A 24,688-nucleotide genomic window follows, 5' to 3' on the forward strand; every position below is an offset into this window, starting at 1 on the left:
AAGTCTCTGGATATTTCATTGAAAACTGATTGGGAAATGTGCTGGCTTCAAAAAACCCTCTAAAAAGCCCTATAAGTGGCTTGTTTCATGGCAGGAAATTACAAAAACTTCTGGAACAAATTTATGTAGGTATTAATTAATTCATTCATTCATTCATTCATAAATACACTTATGTCCAAGTTGTTTTGCAACCCAGGTCTGAGTGAGAACTGAGACATGAGTGAGAACTGTGACGCATGTGTTGTGCTTTTCTGTTTTTCCCCCTTAGGGTCAATCTGGCCAACATGGGAATGCAGCACCTCCATTCCAGAGGAGATGTGTGTTAAAGGGCTTTCAAAGCCTCTTGTGAAAAACCTCCTGCAATCAAACTTGACTGAATTGGTTCCGAATGCTGAGAAAACAGACATAGGCTCACCCTGCATGCTTGAAAGTCTCCTTTGCTAATCTGCAGCAAGGGGCCCATTTTAATCATTAGTGTTTCTAGTGTGTTCTAGGCATTAAAAGTAGCACAAATATATAGTACTAATAATTTTAAGCCCGTTATAATAACGGGCGCTAGGTTTTTTTTTTCCTTTATTCCTTCTTCCTTTCTCTTGTCCTTTTTCTTTTTTCTTTTCTTTCTATTTGTCTTCCTTTCTTTCCTTTCCTTCCTTTTCTCACTCTTCTTTTCCCTCTCTCTCTATTTTTTTTTAAATTATTCTTTTCTTTCTCTTTTCCTTCTTTCTTTCTCTAATGGGCGTGCTCTGTGAGGGGCGGTTCCCCCCCCCTTTGTTCTTTACTTCTATCTCTCCTGTTTTCCCTTCCTCCCTCTTTGTTTCCCCCCCCTTCTCTCTCTTCTCTCTTATTCCTTTTTTAAATTTCTTTTACTTTATCTATTGTTCTGTCTCCCTTCCTCAGTCCTTGTTTTCTGTCTCTCTGTTATGTTTGTCTGTCTGTCTCTTTCTCTCTCTTTCTTTCTGTCTATTCCTTCCTCCACTCTTTTTTTAATTTACCCTTCCCTCTCCCGTACTCTCTTCTTTCCTTGCTTTGCCCCCACTCTGAAAAAGTCCCGAAGACGCCTATGTGACCGCGCACCCCACAGCTTGCTGTGAGCGGAGTCTCTCCCTAAGGAAGCGGCTTGCTCTCACTGCGCTTCTGCCTGAAGGCAGCGTGGCACGAAACTGAAAGCAGCGGTGAGGACTGGAGCGTCTGGCACAGACTACTTCCTCGCTGCAACTCAGCAGCACCGCCAGTTGCTCCTGCCGTTTCAGCGGCCCTTTAAAGGGGCAGGGCCCAGTCACAGCAGCTGTAAAAGTTTACTCTGCATTTCAGAGTGGCTGGCTGAGGCCGCTCCAATCCCGGCGGCCACGCTGCTCTCCCGGGAACAAAGTGGAGGCGGGAGCGTGCACGTGCGATGGCTACTCCGGCAGGCCGCCTTTGCAATCTCCAACTCAGCTTGCTCTGGGGGCAGGAAGAGGCGACAGGGGCGCCTCATCGTCGGCCCGGGCACCTGCTGAGGGATCGGGCAGCTGGGAGGGCGGGCAAGGGCCCCAAAGTCTCCCCCCCACTCAGCTTCAGTGGCGAAGCCAGGCCTCGGCCGGCTTCCCCCACCGCCTCTTCCTCCCGGCTGGCTTCGGTGGCGCAGCCAGGCCTCGGCCATGGCTCCGCCGCCGCCTCGGCCGCGGCGTGTCCTCCCCGCCGCGTCCCCGCTCTTCCAGTTTCCCCCGCCGCCTCTTCCCTGGTTTGGGGGGGCTTTCCCAGCTTCTTCGCGGCGGCCTCTGCCCTCCCGGCCAACATGGTTGCTTGGTGTTGGCGGTCCTGTCTCCCTTGGGCTGTTCTGGGCCTGCGCTTTGCGCAGGCCCAGAACAGCCCAGGGAGACAGGAACGCAGATCCCCAACGTTCCAAGGCCACGGCCACTCACTTAGGGCTTTATTATATAGGATTCAATGTATATCACTATATATTGTGAAGTGTGTGTGTGTGTGTATTCAGTGAAATGTATTTCTTGGCAGCATACTTATTTTGAAATATCAGACTTAAATCCTTGGAAGCCTGGGGTGTGTGGAGGCCCTGGACTTGGGGGGGGGGCATTTTAAAATCTCTTCTCAGGGCCCACTCCAACCTTGCTACGCCCCTGAGCACATTCGGCTCCGCTCTTAGAGCTCTACTTCGAAAAGGGAGCACAATGCAGAGAGCTTCACGATTGAAAAGGGAGCTGCATCTGCTGTCCACAGAGCCACCACCAGGTACTACTTGCTGGCAGACTGGAAGTCGCTTAGATGAACTTCAAGCTCAAATCCTTGGTTTTGCAAATACACCATATGAAAAAGGAATTTTTGACTTGGAAATAGTTGTGCCTGAAAGGTATCCATTTGAGCCTCCAAAGATGCGCTTCCTGACTCCTTTTAAAAAAGGTTTTACTCCCATATAATTCTTCTCTTCTCATTTGCTCAATTTTGTACATCTGTTTTTTGTATGTTTGGAATGAGGACAGAAATGTGAGAATAAAAGCCCCCTGCTTACTGGGCAAAGAGGCACCTTTTTCTCTTTGTAAATCGCCCTGAGCCATTTTGGGAAGGGTGGTATAGAAATCGAATTATTATTATTATTATTATTATTATTATTATTATTATTATTATTATTATTATAACATTTCTCGGCGGGCGGGCCCATTTAAGAATCTTGTCTCAGGGCCCACTCCAACCTAGTTAGGCCCCTGGGGAGACCCCAGGGAGACTCCCGCTCGGCCCACCTCTCTCTGGGGAGGGCCGGTGCGGAGGCTGCTCTTTTTCTTCCCCCTCTGCCAGGTGGGGCGGAGGAGCAGCCAAGAGAGGGCGGGGCAGTGGGGAGAAGGCGGGGCTGGCCGTGCCGGGCTCCCTCCCTCCTCGCCGCCCAGCCCAGCCCACTCGGCCACCCCCCTGCGAGGTGAGCAGCGGCAGCAGCAGCAAAGAAGCTGGGCGGAGGGAGGAGGACGGAGCGATCCCGCTTCAGGCTCCCTGCTCCCCCCGCACCACCAGCCGGACAGCTGCCTGGAGGAAGGGGGCTCAGCAGCAAGCAGCAGCCAAAGCCGGCAGGAAAAGAGCTCTGCAGCCCATGATGGGTGCCCCACTGGCGGCCGCCCCCACGTGCTCTGGGGCTGCGAACCCTCCTCGGTCTGTGCACCGTCGCCCTCCCGCTCCCTCCGTTCAGCCGAGCCCGGCTGTGGGGCTGCTGCTACCTGTTGGGTCCTTGCCTGAGTGGAGAGCCTGGAGGGCAGGGCAGAGACCAGCAGGGAAAGGACTCAGGATGCCGGGAGCCACAGACCTCAGGAGAGGCCTCATCCATCCCCTGGTGGGGGGGGGCTGCAGAGGGGACCCACTTCCTCATCTTGTGCTGGCCACTGAGAGGAGCAGCTGCCCACGATTCTTTCTGTCCCTTGCAGAAGAGCAGGGGAAGGAGGAGCCCCGCAGTCTGATGAGGATGATCACAACAGGTAAAGTCAAACTCACCTGGTCCACCCAGATGATAATAATTGGTTATAATCGGTGGGATAAGGAGAGTGTTTACAGTGCCAGAGCTCATAGCTGAATCCCGGAGACACACAGATGTGTGCACAGGGTCAGGGATGTCCCGCAATCTTCCCTCCAGGGTTGCCCATTCTTGTAGCAGGCCAGCCTGAAGAAGGTTCTCCAATGAGGCAAGGCAGTGAGATGCGCAAAATCTCTAGCAGGACAGGAGTAAAGCTGCTGGGGGCAAAATTCTCCAAAGAATTCCAAAGCATTGGGGCCAAGCTCAGGTCTCTTTGCAGGTCACTGTCCCATATATTCATCTTGGCTTTCTGGTATCCCAGAGATAACGAGTATTGAGAGGGACACCCAGAGATGGATCATTTTTCCAGCAGGTTGGAAATGAGTCTCCCAGACAGTGTTTCTGCTGCCAAACCAATTGGGGGAAAGATCAATTGAAGCCAAAACTCAAGAGATGCAGCCAAGCAGGAGCGGCAATTGAGGTGAAACCAAATCCTAACCATAAGGAGCAGGCATTGGGGGCACAACACAGCACTGAACAAATTATCCTCGGTAAGGTGAATGATCTCAAGGCAATTCTAATTGCGATAGACAGACCCCACTTTCCTTCCTCCTGCCCAAACAACCTGAAGAGTGAGCATTCAGTGACATGCAGCTGAATCATGTTCTGTACAGTTCTATCAAGCAGGGGTCCCAACCCTCTACAAGAAGTGTACCCGTCCCATGGCAAACCTTCAGCTCAGGTACCCCATAGCAGCAACTGAGTGTGTGTTTGTGGATTGTAAATGTGGCCGTTATGAGACAGGAGACGCCAGTCATTGACTGATATCCAGATATTACTCATGAGTACTCTCATTGAAATTAATGGGCCAGGTTTACATGTCCCATTTCAATGAGACAGATGATGAGGAACTGAATCTGGATGCAAGTCAGGGATTGGAGGAGCCCATCTCACAACTGTCACCTTCTAAGAGTGTGTGCGTGCTCTCCAAAAAACACAACAGGGGGTGCGGTGGAGGCGACTCCAGTCAGTGGCTCGTGGCTATTTCTGTCCCCTCCCAAGTTGCCAAGAAGCCGTCTCATGGAAGTCTTGTCCGGTCCATGTCAAGGGGAGTGCTCAGTGCGAGGCTGGGGAGAAGGAGAAGAAGGGGATGCAGAGCTTCAGCACCCAGCTGGCTGCAGCCTGGGGAGGGGCAACCTCGGGGCAAGAGGACCCCCTGGCAGCCCTCCCAGTCCTCGGACCTCTGCAGGACAGCATGCTGTGACTGCCCGTTTTCCTGATGAGCTGAGTGGGGATTCCCAGCCGGGGCAGCCCAGGAGTTGGAAAATGGGAGTCCATGACAACTTGGGAGACCCAAGTTAGGGAAGCCTCCAGTGAAGGGAAAGAAGGAGCATCGTGTGCTGTTTCACTTGGTGGGCTGCTGCAGAACTCCTGAATTGGCTCAGAACGATGGTCCCCAGAACGGCCCTGGAAAGCATCCGTGAAGAATTGGTCAGGCAGCATCTTCGCAGTTTTGCTTGGGAGAGGCAGCTTGTTCTGAGCCGAGTGGATTCCTGCAAGAGCAGCTGCTGGCGTCCTTTCTCCAGCCAATCCTCGTGAATCCTCCATCTTTTCCATTTCCCCCAGGACACTGTAGGACTCGAAAGAATTCCTTCTCATGCCCGAATCCAGAGGGGCTCAGCTGGACACATGGCTGTGGCCTCTGCTTCTCAAGGGGCAGAGAAGGGCAACTCATCTCTTCCTAGGAATGGTCACGATGAAATGTACTGCATTCTAGCTGCACACCATTTTACAAAAAGAAACCCAAATCTTCCAATTAGAACTAGTTTTCAAAGTTCCATTGAAACGATCTTTGATGTATGCATTTAATTGTGCTGGCGATAAACAACTTTGAAACTCGTTCCTTCTGGGGTGAAAAGGGTTCTTTTGAGAGCCAGCGTGGTGTAGTGGTTAGAGTGCTGGGCGAGGAGCAGGGAGATGAAATCTCCGTTCAGCCTTGAGCCTCACTGGGTGACTCTGGGCCAGTCACTTCCCTCTCAGCCTAACCTGCCTCACAGGGTGGTTGTGGGGGGAAGCAGAACCCTGTTCACTACACTGGGCTCCTTGGATATAAAGAGAGTGACATCAATCCATGCGGGGCTCTCGGTGGCAGCTAGTCCTGATGGCTGGAGGCTACCTCCAGGCTCAGAGGCAGGGCCCCTGTGAATACCAGCTCCAGGGGAGCAACAGCAGGAGAGGAGGCATGCCGTCATCTCCCGGTGGTGAGCTTCCCAGAGGGCTCCACTGGTGCGCTACTGTGGGGAACGGGAGGCTGGACTCGAGAGGTCTTGGGTCTGATCTAGCAAGTCTGCTCTTCTCTTCTCTCGGGGAGATGTCGCTGCCGTTAGCTGAGAGCAGAAACTGCCAGCCCCACTGAGCTCTCAGAAGGGACCGAGCAACTTGTAACTCTTGCATCGTTTTCAAAAGCTTGATCTGGCAAGCTTTCATGAAACCAAACCTTGCCGAGAGAGAGGGAGATCTGGGATGAGAGGTCTGTGGTAGTTCTGGCCCCAAGCAATTGGCCCAGTCCTGCAACCAAGCGCAGGAGCACTTTTGGATTTGCGTATTGGCTGGTTGGTTTTTGGAGTCCTTGTCTAATGGGTCGGTGTCATTGTTGAAGAGAATCTGTTTCATGGTGGTTGCAAGATTGGTGTTGATTTTGGTTTGCTTTGGGTTTTGCAGGGATTTGACAAGCTGAACCCAAGGACAGCCCACTACACACCCCTTCCCTCCAGCTGCAATCACTTGAAAAGAGAGACTGCTGAGTATGTGAGGCAAGATCCTCGGCAGACTCAGAGTACATCTTGCCCCTGCTGTGTTTTTCCTGCAACTTGGTCATGGCATTCAGTAATTGGAATGAGTCCGGAGCGTCTGAAACCCACGAGCGTAAATGGGGGGTGACGTTCCTCTCCCTCCCTGCACGGTAAGCTCTAGGGGTGGGGTTCATGGACTGACTTGGGCAGATTGGCCACATGTCTATTCCAGGATCCCAGGGCATGGGGGCGCTGCAGGGAAAGGACATCGCTTTCCCACCCATCCCATCGAGACACATGCCTGTTAGGTCTTTTTAGTCTTTTCCGGTTGCCAGCTTTGCAACCTCGCTGCAGACCTGATTGTTGTGGCATGATGTGGCCTATCTGCTGCTGTGCCATCCAGTCTAGAACTGTGTGTGTCCTTGCCTGGAAAATAATGTCACTTTCTAGAAGAGTGACAGCTTGGGTACCAAAGAGTTGATCTCTCCCGTCGTGTTGTCGGTCAGCAATGCCGTGACCTTCTATGCTGTCTGGAAACCCTGGTTGCTCCCTCCTGCAAGTCTGAAGGTTCCAAGGGAACTCTTCTTTGGCCGTTACTTCAAACCTTCTATTTAGACTAAAAAGCATTTGAAGTCTCAAAACATGGAGCCAATTAAAACAAGGCTTAGCACATCCAGCTCTGTCCATGCTGGTCTCTCTTAGAGCAGGAGTTCTTCAGCCTGGGTTGCCAGAGGTCATTTGAATTCAACTTCCACCATCCCCTGCCACAGTGGCCTTCAGGGGTGATGATGGGAGTTGTAGTCCAAGAGCATATGGGGACCCAGTTGGAGAACCTTTGAGAAAGAAAGCAAGTCATGTAGAGAGTTTCCAAAACTACAGTGATTCATTGGGGTGATATTGGTTCTGACTGGAAGATCTTGCCAGACTCCATAGGTAGAGAAAACAGTCTCTTCCTAGCCATAATGGGCCATTTTCCAGCTTTCTTCTCTTCTCTCTCTCCCCCTCCCCTATAGTTTTTAATAAGGGCTTCTCTTTTGCGTGTAGCAATTCTACAAAGCTGATGAATCTTTATATACCGCCTCTCAAGTTCCCAAAGCGGTTGACATAGGTATAAATTAAGTTCATTAACTCACTAAAAATAAATTTTATTGATTTACAATAAATATAATGTAGTAATTACACTTTTCTTCAGGTGGCAGGATACGCAGATTTGGATGGTCCAGGAACCGCCTCTGGGAAAGGAACTGTAAGTGTCTTTTTATTACGTTCTGGGTGCAGTTTTGGGACAGGAATTGGAAAATCAGCTTGAACTGCTTAAGGGTCTCAAGCGACAAAGGTAGCTTTGGACCTTCACGTTTCATTCTTTCTGCTGAGATGCAGAAAGCCCAATGCATGCTAGATTCCCAGACTGTATGCAGTGAGCACGTGAGACACTTGGAATAGACCCAGCCGTGACTGCAGGGATTCAAAGCCTCTACGTGGCCCTCCTCTGGAAGCACCAAAGCCTTAATTCGACAGTGCTATGACTACAAACACTTATCTACCACCTTTCAATGGGATGCCATTGGGAACATCTGTCTGGCTATTCCAGCAGGTGGTGAAATAGCCACCTGGTGGTGGTGATTCCTGGAACTCTCTTCAACTTGAAATGCAGGTTGGGTAGGAGTGATGACACTGGGCAGATGGGTGTAGAGGAGGCATTGTGTTTCTCTCCCTCAGTCTAGACAACAGCTCCTTCACCCTTCTCAGCAAACAGGGTTTCTCCAGGCTTGGACCTGTCTACTCATCCCTAGGAAGTGGCCCTATCAGACCAGTGGTCCTTCCAGCTCAGTCTTTTCCATCCTGACTGGCATCAGCTCTCCAAGATTTCAGGCAGGAGTCTTTTCCAGCCGACCCAAGCGGTAATCTTCCCCTGAGCTCCGCCCCTTCCTCCTTCCGGGTCAATATTGTGCCACACCCATCTCACACAGCAAGCATGGATGGGCCCCAGTTTCTGGAAGGACTTGTTCTGCCGAATCGATTCTTGCAAGTATAGGTCCGCAAGAAAAGGTTGCAGCATATCCCTGGTATGCCTTGAGGCTGTGCAAGGAGGAAGTTTGAGACCCCCTTTCCCCTCAGAAGCAGAAGGGGTTGTGAGTGCTGTGAGGGAGTATTCTGCAAGTGGAGACATTGCCTGCTCTTTCAGTTACAGCCCACTGTTCCCCTCTTTGCCACTGAGCCCCATGAGCTCTGCCCAGCTAGTTGCCTGTCAATTGCCTAGAGTCCGTGAACATTCCGCTCCAGGGAGTTACATTGGGGCAGTTTGGAGGAGTAGCCCCCATCTGGGTTCTTTTCCTTCATAGTTTGGTTAGACGTATCTGCTGGTTATCTTGAATCCACCTTGCCCACAGGTGTCCCAGTTGTGCCTCCATGAGGAGCATTACATCTCTTTCCTAAACAGATATGTAATACTGCTGCTGAAACGATATTTCTATGCCGCACAGGGCTCATCGAAGCTCGAGAAGCAATTTTAGATCAAGAAAAGGGAACTAGGGAAAAGAACCAAGAGTCAGTGCTTTCGGAAAGAGAAACTGCTGCCAGTCAGAGCTGGGCGGTGCTGGGCGAGACGGAATGTTGGTGTGTCTGCCAATCTGCTGTCTAGTTTGAAATCCCAATTGGGGGACATATACTGTATTTCGCCTAAATTGATTGCAAGTAGGTGACTTTTCCTTCTGTTTTGGCACTGACCACCCAAGCGATACTTCCATTGGAGGTCGCAATGTGGCTAATACTGAACATAAATAGGTATCTGGGATGTCCACAGGCATGTATTTTGTCATGCCACTGATATCCTGCCCTTCCGTCAGGATGGTGTGCACGGTTCTGCCTCCCCACTTCTATTCTGGCAACAATCCTGTGAGGTAGGTTAGGATGAGAGAGACTGAGTATCTGGCCAAAGATCACCCGGTGAGCATTAGGGCTGAGTAGAGGAGGATTTGAACCCAGGTCTCCCCTGGTCTCCCCCAGAACTCTCACTATGCCACCGCTCGGGCTCTCAGTATTGGCTGCAGGAGAACAAGGAGGTGGAAATCCTGCTTTTTAGCAGGGCAACAGAGTAGTGGGTTGTCTATGCATTGTTAAGATTGGCTGGCATGAATTTTTAAAGCGTCGAATCTTGCTTCCTCATAGGGGCTTCTGAAAACTGCCTTTCTCCGGGGCCTAGCAAAGCTAGAGAAGAAGGTCCCAATCGCTCCTACAGCCCCACAGCCTACAGCCCCACAGCCCAGCCAGGTCCCACTCGCTCCTACAGCCCCACATCCCTACAGCCCCACAGCCCAGCCAGGGACAGCCCTGCCTGCCTCCTCTGCACTGCTTTTCAGGGCTTCTCAATGTGACAGTTGGGACCTTTTCTGAAGGAGATAATGCACCTGAGCCTGACTCTGCCAAAGACTGGGTGCTGAGATTTGGGGGTCTTTGTTTTGGCCCTGAAAAGAGAAGAGGGGAAGAAAAGCATCTGATGCCAAAGTGCTCCAGTGTGGGCGTGCAAGGGGCGAAGTGCTCAAAAGCTGTTTGGCATTTTCAAACAGTAGCCAGGGTGGAAGAAAGCTCCCCCCAACTCCAAACCAGAAGGGCTGCATGGTGTCAGTCCCCTGGAAGAATGTTTTTTATGGCCTTGGTGACATATTGTACAATCAGCCTCAAAGGAGAGAGGAGAGGAAAGCTGGTCTTGTGGTAGCAAGCATGACTTGTCCCCTAAGCTAAGCAGGGTCCGCCCTGAATGCATATGAAAGGGAGACTAGAAGTGTGAGCACTGCAAGAGATTCCCCTCAGGGGATGGAGCCGCTCTGGGAAGAGCAGAAGGTATCAAGTTCCCTCCCTGGCTTCTCCAAGATAGGGCTGAGAGAGATTTCTGCCTGCAAGCTTGGAGAAGCCGCTGCCAGTCTGTGTAGACAATCCTGAGCTAGATGGACCAATGGTCTGACTCAGTATATGGCAGCTTCCTATGTTCCTATGAGACAGATACTGGAAGGAAATGTTTTTTTAGTCATGGATTGTATTTAAGAACATCAACAACAACAATAATGAATAGTGGTCAGGTCAGATGCAGTTCCATTATAGCAACAGCATATCGATACAAGTAGGAGTAGATGTAAACAAAGGAACAAACAGTAGGTTTGTACCAGTTAAGACTTGGCTATATACGAAGAAGAAATAGATGTAATAACATATCCCAGGCAACAGTTCTGTATCAGCAGGGCCAAGTGCATTTCTGCACGACTCAGATCTGCTCTTCAGTTTTCCAACAGACAAGCCCACGAAAAGAGGCATCAAAGAAGATCGTCATCAAGGCAGCTTGTCAACCTCTGAGGGAAACGCTAAAGAGATTCTAAAAGAGACTGATGGCCAACTAGGATGAAGAAATACAAGGAAAAACCCTTCCACAGGAGCAATTGCTCTGGACCTACAGGTGCCTTAAATATGGGGAAGAGACCCCAGCAGGAGGTGTTTCCACAGGGCTGAGGTGGTCAAATGCATTTGCATTTTAGCAGCAGCAAATCAATACAAGTAAGAACACAAATACATATACAAAGAGTAGGTTCGCCCAAGTTTATATATATCTCATTCCTATGCAATCATAAATTAAGCAAATAATACTAAATAATATAATGAAAATAGTTAAGTGAAGTAAAAATGTCACTATGGCCAGCTTCTCCTCCGTTTGATCGTGCAAAAGAGAGAGGAGGAAAGGAATCAGGCCCTGCGGCTGGCCAGGGTTTTCTCTGCAGGCTTCCGCCCGTTCAGATCCAGGAAAGCACCGATCCCAGCCCCATGGCTTTCAGGCCCGGCCTCAGGCCTAGTTCCCACATCTCCATGGAGCTGACCAACCTGTACCCCTTCCCATGGCGCAGGGTGGGCTCTGCTCAGGTGAACAAATGCTCCCCCATCCAAGAACGTTTCCCCCTTGTGGACAAAAGGTGGATCAGGGAGAAGCCACGCCAGAACCCTAGGACAGAAAGGGAGACTCATCCGGATGCCGGAGGGTATGAACCATCTTGATGCATCGCGGAGGACCCCACAAGAGATTTCTGCTCCGGGCCAAGTTAATTTTTCTGCCTGTGACCCTGCAGAGCTGCTGCTAGTCGTTGATGCCAGTCCTGGTCTGGGAGGACCAAAGCTCCGGCTGTGCTTCAGATCCCCCACCCCACCCCAGTCTTGCTTTCAAGGTGGAGATTTACACATCAGGAAAGCTCTCATGGGAAGCACAGCAACGGTCCACTGATCCAAAGAGTTGCTTCCAGAGTAGGTGAGTGTGGCGGAAGAGCTGAAGGCAGCACACAACACACTTCTCGGAGGACTCTCCCCTGATCTCCTTGGAACGTACCCGGCCTCTCCTGCGCTTCAAACAAAGTTACCTTGGGCCTTCTCCTGGATCCTATGGCCTTTTCCTCTTCCTGCTCTTCTTCTAAAGGTAGAAAAGAGAGTGACATGAGGATGTCATCCCAGACAAAGGATTGATGAGTGAAGATAAGTTTTAATGGCTGCACAAGGAGGAGGTCTTCCCTGACCCTGCCCTTTTTCAGAGGAGATCCTTCAGGAAAGACATGCTATCCTGTCTTGCCTCATGTTTCCCACACTGGCCATCTGCTGCCTCTGGGAAGCCCCCAGGCCAGAGGTGAAGGCCTGCCCCCTCCCCTGCCACGGCTCCCCTGCAACTGCTACTCAGGGGCATCATGCCTCTGAGCCTGGAGGTGGCCTACAGCTGTCCAGACTAGTGGCCATGGATAGGCCTGTCCTCTGTGAAATGGCCAGAGTCCCCTTTAAAGCCCTCCAAGCTGGTGGCCAGCACCGCATCCCGTGGCAGAGAATTCCCTAGATTCATGATACACTGTGTCCAAATGGGAGGTGCTCCAGCCCTCTGATCCTCTCGGTTTCCTCTTCTGCACCTTTCATACCTCCGGATTGTCCTCTGAGAGATATGGTGACCAGAACTGTACAGAGTATGACTCCAAATGTGGATGTCTCAAGGGGTGATGATATTAGCAGCTCTGTTCTCAGTCCCCTTCCTGGTGATCCTTTGCATGGAAATTGTCTTTTTCACAGCTGCTGCACACCGAGGCGACACTTCCCAAGAGGCGCTTCCTCCACAATTACTCCCTGGTCTTCACCAAGGCATGCAGACTTTGAAAATGGAGTAATCTGCACTTGTGCTTGGAAGGAACTGCTGTCCTCTTCGAAGGGGGCAAGATGTCCCTGAGGCGCCCACCAGACCAGCTCTCACCTCCTCCCCACTATCCAGAGTGCCAAGTGCCTACTGGGGCCTGCCTTAGATACCCACACGCTTCAGCAAAGAGGCAGAGCGCAGGGAAAAGCTTGTCCCAGAGAACTTAGTACTCCGTTTGGGGCCCGCGCGATTCTGATTTCCTCACCTAATTCCGCTTCCGAAAGCGTTCCAATGTCTCAAACCTTCCTTTCTTTTTAGGGAATGCAGTTGTGGGGTCGAGGCCACAGGTAAGGCAGACATGTTGGGTTTTGGGACCCTGGTGGAACACACGAAAGTGACACTTTGCAGTGGAGGCTGGTTTCAAGATTCACCAATCAAGAGCACAGTACAGAAGGAAAAACAAAAGCAAGGTGATATTCTCAGAGATTTGGCAGAATTTGAAAGATTCATAACTCAAGTGCTGAGCACTTCTTGGGTCTCATATACAAACTGGAGATACATTCTCCTGGATGGATACAAGGGCAGGAAGAAAGGTGTGAAGAGGGTCTACTGGGATCTACCAGGCAGCAGTGAGCTTCCCAGGCCATGGTGGAACATGAGGATGGACACGTTGGCTTGTAAAAGAGAAGTTGCTACTACTCTACCCAGTCTAGGCTCACTCGTGCTGGAGGGGCAGTTCTTCCCACAGGGTGGAGGTGGTGTGTTTGTGCCAGCTTGCGCAAGCGCCTCAGGACTTTTTCTCGGCCCACCTGCTGCAAGAGCACTGCTCTCTGGTTTGGCCCACAGGACAGATTGGGGTGGTTAGGGTCTGTCTCCTGGTGGAACAAAAGAGCCATTTGCCAGCCAAGTCAGAGTCAGGTTTACACATCTAATTCATCGTTGTTGTTCTCACCACCACCACCACCACCACCACCACCACCACCACTGCAACAACCCTTGAAACCCAGAAACAGGGTTTCTGCTGGAGAAATAGGGGGATATGGGGGGGTGAATTCCAAGCGCCATCCCACAGGAGTAGAGAGCCCAGGATTCCTTGGAAAGGGAGGGTGCTTACCACAAAGTAGGGTCGGGTCCGTTCGGCCTTGGTTGTGGAAAGGGCTGGAGTTTGCAGTGGAGGCTGGTTTCAAGATTCACCAATCAAGAGCATAGCACAGAAGGAAATACAAAAGCAAGGTTGTATTCTCAGAGATTTGGCAGAATTTGAGAGATTAATAACTCAAATGCCGAGCACTTCTTGGATCTTATATGCAAGCTGTTAGTGAAGTTTGGCTGAGTAGGGTGAAACTTGCAGAGTCTGTGCCTGCCTCCCACGGGTGTCTCCCCCTCTTCTCTGATGATTCCTACGTGACTGGGGCTTGGGACTGGCTGAGAGCTTGTCCGACCCAGTTGATGGCCATGAGAACAGCTCTCTTGAAGCTCAGCTGGTCCTCCCCAGCTCCGCGATCAGCATCATTTCGGCATCATTTCCCAAACACTACCTCTATGGCTTGCAGTATTCTGTGGGATGAGCTGCTTTGTCTGCCGCATTCTTCGGTGGAGTTTTTTGCAAATACCCATGGTGAGAAGGTTAATGACAACAGGTCAAGTAGTGGCCTATGCAATCCTGCCTTTCTGCACTTTGGGTCAAAGACATCAAGAAAAGGACACAGACCCACTTCTGAAATCTCAGCTCCATCATGGGAATACTCAACGTTCTCTCAGGACTGCTGTTTTCACAGTCCAAATCAGAGACTGAATGGTACAGGAATCCTGTTCTCCTTGTGGGGTTGTGCATGTTTTTGGTGTTCCCCAACTAGTGTGTGAGTTGAGGGCTGGGTCGTCGGAGGGGAGGGTCCCGTGGGAGGCGGACACAGGCTTTAAAGGCATTTCCTCCGATCTGGGTTATTTGCTGGCTGAGTGTGCTGGGTAGCATGGCCCTGCCAGAGTCTGTGCCCACCTCCCCCGGGTTCATTTCCCTCTTCTCAGATCTAATTTTTGATGCATACGTGACTCCATAGTGGGAGGGCGCACAGCTCCTGAGACTGGCTGTGAGCTTGTCCTAGCAAGCTAATGGCCATGATGAGTACAGCTCTGTAGTGTGTTGTCTATTGAACCTTCACAGAAACTCTACCAGAACCCCCTTGCACAAGTGCAATGGGGAAAGATCTAGCACTCCCTACATGGCCCGAGAATGCAGTCCACCCCTCGGTTCCAACCCCCATTCCTCTTCTATAGGAGACTTAAGCCTTGCATAAAATGCATGTGGATAGGTGTTGGCATGAGATGTTCAGATTCCTTAGGTGATGCTCACTCCCATGGCAAGATCTACGCAGTCTTGGGGTGAGCTGAGGCTCTTGGATCTGAGGCAGAAAGGTTCAGCACAGGCTCACTACCCCGAGGACCAAAAATGCATTTCCGCAGATGGTGGCTGACATCCAGAACCACACAGTGCTATAAGAATGATGCTGAGCAATCAACTTTGGAGAAGCCGCTGCCATTCTGTGTAGACCATACTGAGCTAGGTGGACTAATGGTATACTGCCACTCAGTATATGGCAAAACTGTTGTGTACGTACGAGCATAGGTCTCATCATGCCACAGGGAAATTCTTGTAGCCAGCGCTCACGCTCAGGGAGAATTCCACCCAGTCCTGGAGCGAGCCAAGGCTCTTGGACCTGCAACAGAAAGGTTCAGCACAGGCTCGGTGCCCGGAAGTATGAAGAAGCATGATCTCAGACTGTGGCTGCCATCCGGAGCAGCAGCAGAGCGCTGCTGGAAAGATGCTGCACAAACGCAAAACTGTTCTGCTAGACAGCCACCCTAACTAGCCAGCAAGACATCTAAGCCTGCAGTGGGCTTGTCCACATTGCTGAGGCAACCTCTACCCTGCTCTGGTCTCTCCGTCTGGTCTGGTCTCACAGTGCTGCTCTCTGTGCAGGACCGGGGTGTGTGTGTGCTCTTTTAAGGGATAAGGAATCCCCTTGAGCCCCTGTGCCATCTTGACTTTTTCTCAACTTCTAAAAGAAATCAAGAAAAGGACACAGACCCACTTCTGAAATCTCAGCTACATCACAGGAATGATCATGGGACTACTGCACTGACCTTCCCTAGATCTGGCCTAAGGCAGAGGATCACCTCAGACTGGAAAGGCTTCCAGGGCGGGAAGACATGCGAACCAACTGATGCTAGATGGACAGTGCCAGATGCACTGTCCCTCCCTCGGGTTCCGGCCCCCCTTCATCTTCTGTTAGGAAGATAAGATTTATTAGAACGTACGCTGAGAGGTCTCCTCATGTGATGGGCAGGTTTTTCTTTTCGCCATTGTGCACATTTAAATTAATAGTCACCCTGTGACTATTAGTCACTCAGTAAGCCAGGGCTCTTCCACCTGCAAGAGACAGTTTCGGCACAGGCTCGGTACCCAGAGGGCTGGAAATGCATTTCCTCAGATGGTGGCTGACATTCCGAGCAGCAGGAGAGCACTGGTGGAAAGATGCGGCAAAAGGGCACAACTGTTGTGCTAGCCGGCCACTCTAACTAGCCAGCAAGAGATGGAAGCCAGCAGTGGGCTTCTCGACATTTCTGAAGCAACGTCTACCCTGCTCTGGTGTCCCCCACCAGTTGGACTGTTCCTGTCTGGAGCTATCCAAGGTCCTGATCTTCCTGCCCGAATCTTGCTCCCCTCAGAGCTGCCTGAAGCAGTGTTCTTCAGCAGCAGGCCTCCTTCACCTTATGTGATTGTCTAGCCCTAACCCTGACAAATTATTTGCTGAGCCTGTGCGCAGCTTCAGCCCAAGCCAAAAACTCTGCACAGTCCCCCTGGACCCATATGTGTGGATGACCATACCCACTGTGCAGTGCTGCCATCTGCACAGGCCGCAGTGTTTATATGTGTGTGTGCTCCGCTAAGGAAAAAGGAACCCCCTTGAGCCCCTGTTCTATGTTGGCAGGCATGCTGGAACTTCAGCCTTCCCAGAGAGCTCTTCTAAGAGGGCTCCTTCTCTCTGAAAGGGCCCTGCCGGCACTGAGAAAAGAGCCGGGCCATGCCGAGGTCAGCACAGTGGGTTATGGTTCTCAGGCTGAAGGGTTTCTGCCCCAATGGCCCCTGCTTGGAACAGAGTCAAGGTCACTGCTCTGAGGTCTGGATTCCTCCTGATACTCTGAAGGCATTTCCTCCAACTTTGCTCCTATGCTCCGGGAAAGTAGGATGACACTGTCAGAGTCTGCACACGCCTCCCATGCATTCCTTTCCCTCTTCTCTGATGAGGTTTTTGACTGGTATGTGATTGGCGCTTGGGAGGGTGCAGAGCTCCTGAAAGAGGCTGGGAGCTTGTCCCACCAACTAATAGCCATGAGGACAGCTCTGTGGTGTGTTATCCATTGAAACTTCACAAGGCGCACACAAGTGTTGGCTTCTTGAATAGGGCCCTTAACACAGGCCTGCAGCAGCATCTGGGGGCTGAGCTATACTTCAAGGTGCATCCTTTACTCACGGTGCCTGCATACACTACCCCACCAGCCGACCCATTTGGTCACGATTTTGAAACGCTGCCCTGAAAGGATCACAAGTTCCGACTTAGAAAAGAATACTGACCAATGCATTGATTAGAGCTGAAGAGAACATTCTGGAGAATGATCTTATCCCATCTATTAAATGCATGGGTGAATATTCGATCAACCTATCAGTCATGTTCTTTCCCAAGCTATTTCTGTCATGTCTTGAAAAGAGAGACCTGTCTTACTCAGAGTGTATGAATTGGTCCATGACCTGCAGTGGCAGTGCTTACAACACCAAACAAAAAAGCTTCCTCGGGAGTGAGGGTGTGGTAGGAAGGCCGTGAAGATTGATCCAGCTGCAGGGAATTATTCCTTTCCTCCTCTCTCCTTTGCAGGGTCAGACTGAGAGAAGTTGGTTGCAGTTATTTGCTTGATTTGTTTGTTATTTTCTATTCCTACTTGTATTGCTCTGTTGCTACAGTGCAACTGCATTTGGACTAAGCATTGTGGAAACTCCTCCAGCTGTCATCTGCTCCCAAGATCTCAAGCAGCAGAAGGTCCAGAGAGGATGTGCTTCTGCAGGAGGGTTTTCCCTTCTGCTTCTTAATCAAGGTTGACTAGGGCAGAAATGCACTTTGTTCAGCTGATACAGAGTTGTTGCAGTATTGGATGGTCTGTTTGGTTATGACGGAGAATCCTGAACTGTAATGGGTGGTGGTTGTCGTAATGGTAACTTGTCTGTGTTTCTACCAGTGGCAACAGGTATTCTGGGCTGGATTTCAATACCTTTGAGCCTGGGCAAGCACACAAGTCTTTCCAGAATGAAACCTGCTTTACTTGCACAGAAAGGATCAGCCTGAGGAGGTGGTCGATCAATGCCCTCCGAGGTGGTCTTTGTGGCTGTGAAGCAAAAAGAGTGAGAAACTGAGTTTGTCCCAAGTCTAGGATTGATGTGAAACCTTCTTCATTTCTCAAGACATGCTCATGCCTGGGATATATTGTTACATATAGTTCTTCTTCTTATATATCCAAGTCTTTACTTGTGCAAACCAACTGTTATGTTTGTTTACGTCTATTCCTACTTGTGTTGATATGCTGTTGCTATAACGGAGATGCGTTTGACCTAAGCGCTGTGAAAAATACCTTCTGCTGCAATCTGTTCACAGTATTTAAAGCAGCAGTAGGTCCAGAGGGCTTGATTTGATTGTCGATTTGCTTGTTATGGAGAATCCTGAACTGGAATCTGCAGTGGTTGCCCTCATGGTATTGATGTGAATACCGATTCGTCCCTGGGTCCGCCTTTTAGCCAATCAAACAGACTCAGTGGGGATCAATTAGAGGCCATTTTATTTGCTGCTGCAGCCAGCAAGGTAAATCAATGGCTATTGCTCTGCATTGAAATACAAATTGGTTATAGGTGCATCTTACATTTATACAGACAATCTGAATGATGTTGACACCCTAGACATAGTATACTTGGCAACAAAATGGTGGACTAAGTATCTAGTACGCATGCGAAAGATTCATTGTTCATCTGGTGATCGCCCCTTATTTGGTTACATCCTGTTTTCTTTAACTGTCAGCAAAGAACGGTGAGAACCAAGTTTCTTTAGATACAATTTAGTGGAGAGAGATAATCATGTGAGGCCGTGTCCTTGAGCTGGCCTGAGCTGGGCTGGGGTTACTTGAAGTTAGAGTGAGGTATTCTAAGTAAAATGGAGTTACTTTGGTTTTCTAAAACACATCAATTCCCCCCTTAAACACTGCATCATCCTGAATCTTCAGGATGCCTTAAAGAAGGTTTGTAAAGGTACAGCTATATGTATGGTCTTACATTGTGGCAAGGTTTAAAGGTTCTCATCAACATTTGGATTAAAGCTGGAATGCATTATAAGCAGCAACATGTTGATTATCAATACAAAGAAAACACATGCTATAACTAGAATTATCTTCTGTGCCTATAAATCCATAGGCTCTCCATATTAGTTAGATGAAAGTTCTAACTGTTTGGAAATATTAATAATAGCTCCTTTTTAACACAAACTCTTAGATGGAACTCTGTGTTTCGTGTGGCTAAAGGGTTTGGGACACATGTGGTTTTGGGATGCCTTAAACATTTGTGATGCATTAAGCATAGTTTTTACAGAAATGGTATGTGCTATGGCAGGCACATTGCATACAATATTCTAGAGCTACAAACATAATTATATAATTCTATACATCACACACACATCCTTAACGACCCATATCTGGCATGATTTGATATAGATAAAAAGTTTTACACATAGCAGCAAAGTGTACATATAAAGATTATACAACTTAGAGCAAGCAACATGATTTTAAACCATCTTTATCCCAAATAAAGTCTCAATAACAGTCTTGCATTGTGGACCCAGGTGCTTCTGGTGATTAATGGATTATCAGTTTGTGGAAAGCGATAGCGATGACAAGTCATGTATAATCACACTGATTAATACAAGTGTCTGTAAAATTGCAGGTAAAGCTTGGGCCAGCTTAATGTCTTAGATCACAAAGGGATCAGTAACTTGGAGATAGGTGCAGACTTGTAGGTAAATGCTCTGGTTGAAACAATGAGATGATTGGCACAATATATAAGTGAAACAAATAAGGAAATGACTGGAGAGCAAGCATGTGAGGCCCATGATCTTACAGCACAGGAGATAGCAAGGTTTTCAACATAATGGTAGCACATAGTCACTACAAGAAAGTAATATAAGAAAGTGGTGCAAATCATCAACTCCCACCCCCCTTAGTGTCCTCTAAAGTCTGTCATGGCCAAAAAGGAAGCCATGGAGAGCTTTAGAATTCAAAATCTAAAAGTCCTTGGTAAGGAAAAATATATTTTAGTCCTTCAGTTGAGAACCAAATGCTCTTGTAAAACGTTGCAGGATTTTGGCTATCCTGATCCATGTTGTTTTGGCTTGTTTGGCTAGTGTCCACAGACAAGCTCAAATGTTCATGTGTTTGGGAGCCTTGACTCCCTCCCCTTGTGGGCAATCTGAAATCGTGTCTTTGGCAGAATTTGAAATAGTGTCTTTGGCAAGGTATCTTACCCAGGTAGGATGGTTCTAGGGCTTTACAGCTTGGGGAAGTGCTGTTGCATGTCTGACTCCAGAGAAAAGTGAACAAATTGGCTTGCTTGTTTGTTGTCTATTCCTCTCCTACAGCACTTAGGAGCAGGAAGATGAACTGTGCATTAGGCCTTCTTCCTCGAACACAGGACAGGGTAGTAGATGGACGTTCTGTCACCATTGGGTTGGATTGGAAATGCAGATAGGGACTGCCCCCGGGTAGCTGCTGCTGCTGCTGGTTAGTTTTCCTGGGTCACTGTTGATGGAGACTCCCTTGGGATCACATTCTGGCGATGGATCCAGGTATTCCTTACATCTGGGGAGGACCAATCCTTCTTGGAAAGACAATTCAAGGCACTGTTGGTTGCAAACCTGTTTACTTGAGAGAAAGACAGGCAAGTGAGTTGCCAATTCCCTCCCCCGCCCCCCTGTAGGGACAGCATCCTGAGACTAAGTCTCTGGGTGCCAACCATTAGCACAAAAGGAATAGTCAAGTTTTCAAGGCAAATAATACAAAGGATGGACAAAACCTGAGGCTAATTCAATTTCGTCTTTTGGCATCCCCCCCCCAATTTATATTTTTGTTTCCCTGTTTGCCTTGGGCCCCCCCTTTCCCTGAAGATCAGAACAGGGGATGATGTCTTCATTTGAGGCTTGGTGGCCAGGTGTGAGGCTGTGTGTGGTAGCCGGTGCTTCTTGGAGGCTGGCTGGCTTGTGTTGTAGGCTGGTTTCTGATCACGAGAACAAAACAGCAATCCTGGGCAAAAGCAAGGCAATAAAGTCAAAAAGAAAAAGGCATTCACATTTTTCACCTCCCTTGTGAGTTTGGGGTTTTGAGGAGGCATTCAAGCCTTTCAGGTCAATCACAGTCACTGCTAACAAAGTCCAGTTTCCATGTGGCATCTCACATTCTCTTCTGCATCCTGTTCTTCCTCTTTACAACAACCCTGTGAGGCAGGCCAAATCATTTGAGTTGTAGGCTCTGTGTCGCCCAGCAAGTGTCTTGGCTGAATGAGGATTTGGACTCGGGTTTTCCCGGTCCTGTTCCAGCACTCTAACCACTGCACCACACTGGCTGACAATCATACTTACAGTCCTTTGTCAGGGCAATCAATCTCCATCCAGTATAACTGGCTTCATCGTCAGTAACGTGTAGATAGTTGTGGTGTCCCCGTTCTCCATCTTTAGCCTCATAATTAACCAGTCACTGATGGATTCAAGTTTGGGTTTGACATTTCTGTAAAGCGAAAACAACCTCTCGAGACAAGGAAAAAGATAGCCCACAGTGAATCCCTGCCCTCTGTTTACCCACAGCTTGGGCATTACCTGACTTGGTATGTCCAGTGAGATACTACTATACCTTGGTAAAGTAGGATTGTTTACTACACAAATTACACAGGCTGTTGCCACATGTTCTGCAAAAGGGTCCATCCAAGAGGCACAAAAGTGTCTTTGTATTGACTAGGAAAAACCAAAGGATTGGTTCTGCAAGAATTCCACATCCATCTGCTGTTCTTTACCAGCCATCCTCTTCTAAATGCGCCCCCTGCTGTGGTGCAAAGTCAATGTCCTTTTTCTGAATATGTGGGGGGATTGTGCCAAGATAGTTAGCACAGGAATCAAAGTTGCTTGGAAACAGGAATGGAAGGAGCAGCGGTTTTAACTGCAGCATCTGCCATCCAATTACCCTTTGTCACTGGGTCATTTCCCTCTGGTGACCTCTGCTATGGATGACTGCAACCTCTTCTAGTAGTGTAACAGCATTCTAGAGTTCTGATATCTGTGTCCCATATTTTACTTCCTTGTTTCCCACTGTTAAAAATCTTCTTTCTTTCCAAGTGGCCCCATGAGTTGTGTAAAAATTACCTTGAAGGTGATGAGCTCTGCAAGCTGTGCTGACTGAGATACCTGGAGAAAGAGCATGGTCAGTCACTTCTCCATCGCCAGCTTACGTTGTCCATCTTACATGAAGCTGCCTCCATCTGTGTACAAATCAATGTCTGCATTTTGGAGAGGTTGATCTTTAAGATCAGGACAGCTTGGCATAGATGCAGTCCACAGCTTGCAAGCAATCATGTTCTTGGTCTTCTGTAGTCTCAAAAGGAAGTAAAGTAGCTGGATTAAGAATAGCCATGGAAACCCCAGAATTCCCCACCAAAGTCACATGATATTCGGTCATGTGTGAGGGAGTCAGCCATCTACTGCCCCAGACTAATCCCTTTTAGCTGGGAAATTTCCAAGGTGAATTGCAAACTGGTGCTTTGGAACTCCTTGCCACTTGCAGGATTGGCAAAACAAAATTCTTTTCATCAAATCTCATGTCTGGGATTTTAAGATTCAGCTGCTGTGAAGGCAAAGCAGGGCTGGTGGTGAGACAAATTAAAAAATTTTTTTTGAACCTTAGACCATTTGATCATTAGTTCTCAGTTTACACCAAATTCAGCTAGCAGAAATATTGCATAGATTTTGCAAAAACATGACAGCAATACAATGAGACTCATTTATCTTAAAATCCATTTTTCCTTCTCACCCACAATTAATCTGGCTGGAACACAAACTGCTTTACAGAGAACCTCTTTCCCCCTCCCATCTGGAAATAGGCAGAGTTATCCTTGTTCATCAGGGATCAGCTCAGTTGTGAGCAAGAATTTGAAAGGGAAACTTCCGGTTTAGAGTTTTGAGCTCACGGAAAATGGTAAGAGACCATCTCAAGGAAATCAGTAAACATAACATATAAAGGCTTATGAGACTCGGTAGTGGCAGAAATATCACAATTAACTTGATATAAGAATGAATGAAATAGAGCTTGCTCTCATGCCTAATGCATTTAGCCATAAGCAGCACTTTTGCAGAGGTGGGAAGATTCAGCCCTCAGTTGGCCAGCTGACTGCTGAAAGTTCCCTGTGTTGCTCAGGCCATGACCAATTTTATGTTCAATTAATATAATAATTGTGAATTTTGGAATTCAATGTCAGAGCAAGTTTGGTCTGGAACAGTTCACAGAAAGGAAAAAAACACAAACATGTCACTAGTATAAATACATTCACAAATACAACAGAATAAACAGAATAAATACAACAGAAACCTCATCTTCGCAGAGATGAGCTACAAAATTGATGTGGGTTGAATTCCTATACAGAACCAGAGCTTTGGGCTCCCTCTCAGAAACATGCACACACACACACACACACACACACACACACACAGGCTTGTCTTGTGTATTTCACAGAACAAAGGACTAAACAAAGAAAACTCCATATGAGTCACAAGGAATTTTATAACATTTTCAATCTGTTAGCCATAAACTCAGTTAAGAAAGTATCTTAAATAGAACAAACTTATCACAGCCATCCATAAAAACAACCTGTAATTCTATATTACCTTTCCACATCACAATCTTATAACTTACTGGTGCTTTTCAAGCATTTTTCTTTTTGTTGTTGTTAACAACCTCCAACCAAAATCCTTTTACGTATTTTCTTCTAGGTTTTTTTTTATTTTCTTTTGTCTGCAATTCCCATATGCATTCCTTCAAAACTCCATTTTCTTTCCTCTTTTCCAACTGAAGTAGTTGAAGAGAGATAGAAAAGAAGAAAAAGAGAACAAAAGCAGCCTTTTGTTCAGAGAAACTTTTGCAGCTAGAACAGTGTTATCTTTTGGCTTGGTTACAACAGGACAGTGGCAGAGACTGTTTGCAAACTGTTTGCAACACACGGGCAATGCTTGGAAGCAACTTGGAAACAGAACACAGAGAGAGAAATGATTTTTGCAAAAGACAATCATTCTTCCTTCCTTAACACTTCTAAAACAGAGGCAAGTGCAAAAGGATGTTATTTTCGGAGTCAGGAGGCCTCTGACTCGAGTTCATAGTGGCCAAACTTTCATACAAAGGCATTTCAAAACATGTTTTCTAAGAGCACTCTTTGCTCCCATGATAATCACCCAATTTTTCAACACACACTCCAAAGGTGTACATGAAATCCGTTCAGATTTTGTGTACTTGCTATTTCTGCTACCCATAGCCCCCCCTTTGAATTGCTCGGGCTTAGGCTGTTTATTTCCTTCCCAGGCAGCCCTACTTCGGCTGTGGGGTTGTTGTTTTTTGTTTGTTTGTTTTTCTTCTCTCTCTCTCTTTCCCCCTTCTCGAGCTGAAAGATTAAACCGCCCCTGCTTGGATTTTTGGCTTAAATTGCCCCCCCACTCTAGGGATTTTGGCTTAATTTGCCCCTGCGTGGGCAGCCCTTCTTCGGCTGTAGGATTTCCCCCCTTTTCTCGGGCTGAAAATTGCCCCTCCCTGGGCTTCCCCCCCCCTTTGCCCCTCTTGGACTGAGGAGAACCAAAAGACGTCTTTGGATTTCACTCTCTTACTCACTCACTCTCTCTGTTCACACTTTCATTCACTCTTGCCTCGATTCCCAGATGTGGCGCGTTGTGACGACTGCCGCATCCCGGGCCCATGAGAATCCTCCACAGACAAAAGCTGTGGGGCGCGCTGGATCTCACTGTCCCGTGACGGGTCAGACTGTCCACCCAGAGTCACATCCGACTGTCACGGCACCAAATTGATGTGAATACCGATTCGTCCCTGGGTCCGCCTTTTAGCCAATCAAACAGACTCAGTGGGGATCAATTAGAGGCC

The 24,688-nt window shown here is 48.5% G+C and overlaps 1 long non-coding RNA gene across 1 annotated transcript; it reads left to right on the plus strand.

Moving 5' to 3' along the window:
- The first annotated feature begins 268 nt into the window (after positions 1-268).
- LOC128351027 (uncharacterized) lies at positions 269-6,443 on the plus strand. Its single transcript, XR_008319556.1, has 4 exons — positions 269-1,794; positions 1,838-2,226; positions 3,402-3,452; positions 6,209-6,443. It is a non-coding gene; the product is annotated as an uncharacterized LOC128351027 (long non-coding RNA).
- Positions 6,444-24,688: the final 18,245 nt, after the last annotated feature.

This window comes from Hemicordylus capensis, chromosome 3, assembly GCF_027244095.1.
Source record: "Hemicordylus capensis ecotype Gifberg chromosome 3, rHemCap1.1.pri, whole genome shotgun sequence".
Lineage (NCBI taxonomy): Eukaryota > Metazoa > Chordata > Lepidosauria > Squamata > Cordylidae > Hemicordylus > Hemicordylus capensis.